Source organism: Procambarus clarkii, chromosome 52 (genome assembly GCF_040958095.1).
Source record: "Procambarus clarkii isolate CNS0578487 chromosome 52, FALCON_Pclarkii_2.0, whole genome shotgun sequence".
Taxonomy (NCBI): Eukaryota; Metazoa; Arthropoda; class Malacostraca; order Decapoda; family Cambaridae; genus Procambarus; species Procambarus clarkii.
In genome coordinates, this window is record NC_091201.1 from 23,438,710 (window position 1) to 23,440,283 (window position 1,574).

Genomic DNA, 1,574 nt, shown 5'->3' on the forward strand with positions numbered 1-1,574 from the left:
AGCCTGTCTGTCTGTCTGCCAGCCTGCCTGTCTGTCTGCCAGCCTGTCTGTCTGTCTGCCAGCCTGTCTGTCTGCCAGCCTGTCTGTCTGCCAGCCTGTCTGTCTGTCTGCCAGCCTGTCTGTCTGCCAGCCTGTCTGTCTGTCTGTCTTATTATTTGAGTCTGCGCTTGATTGTGGTGGAAATAATTTACAGTTTTGGCCATACTGCGTGATGCGCTTTTGTTGTTTGTGTTGCTATTTGTTTGTTTGTTTGTTAGCTACGTTTTTTATGTTAATGAATATTATAGTTTTAATATTTCCTGCCGGACTAAGATGTTAACATTACTGATTGTGTATTGTTTTGACCGGCGTTCCTAAGAGTATGAGGTCCTGGTGTGTGGTTCTGCCATGAGTGTGACATTACTGGAGATGTGTGGTGGTAGTGCTGGTGGGAGAGGTAGTGTGGTGATTGGTAGTGGTAGTGAGAGAGGTGGTGTGGTGATTGGTAGTGGTAGTGAGAGAGGTGGTATCCGTGTGTGGTGGTAGTGCTGGTGAGAGAGGTGGTGTGGTGAGTGGTAGTGGTAGTGAGAGAGGTGGTATCCGTGTGTGGTGGTAGTGCTGGTGAGAGAGGTGGTGTGGTGAGTGGTAGTGGTAGTGAGAGAGGTGGTATCCGTGTGTGGTGGTAGTGCTGGTGAGAGAGGTAGTGTGGTGATTGGTAGTGGTAGTGAGAGAGGTGGTATCCGTGTGTGGTGGTAGTGCTGGTGAGAGAGGTAGTGTGGTGAGTGGTAGTGGTAGTGAGAGAGGTGGTATCCGTGTGTGGTGGTAGTGCTGGTGAGAGAGGTGGTGTGGTGATTGATTGGTAGTGGTAGTGAGAGAGGTGGTGTGGTGATTGGTAGTGGTAGTGAGAGAGGTGGTATCCGTGTGTGGTGGTGAACGCTGTGGTGAGCTGAGAGGGGCGTGGTGCTCCTGCTCATGGCTGCGGCGAATATTCAATTAAGCGAATGGAAAGGAAAGTGTTTCACAAGACAGGAACGGAGTGAGGAATATTAAGAGCCAACCGCTAGCGGCTTGAACCAGCACCCACGGGGAGGCAATTAATGACGGCTTCTCTCCCTACCTTCCCTATCATAGCCCCCGGGGAACACTTATTATTAACATCTTTATTGACAAAATTGAATTACAATTTTGCCTAATCTGAGGATTTCAATTAAGTCTTATTAAAGTGAGGATAATGCTGGTATTCACTGTCACGCAGGACAGAGGGTCATACACAAGACAATAAGTCTAAACTGTAGGCTGAAGCATATATATATATATATATATATATATATATATATATATATATATATATATATATATATATATATATATATATATATATAATATTATATATATATATTATATATATATATATATATAAATCATGGTTACAATCAATGTTTTAATGTATAAATATGTATAATCAACTTTCTACTGTGCACTGCCACACAAGGGCAGGGATGGGTTCGTAAGAGATGCAGCTTAGAAGTAATATAAATAAATTTGTTCTTCATTCTTCAAAATGAACAAGCAAATTTTGGATAAATTGTTAGGAT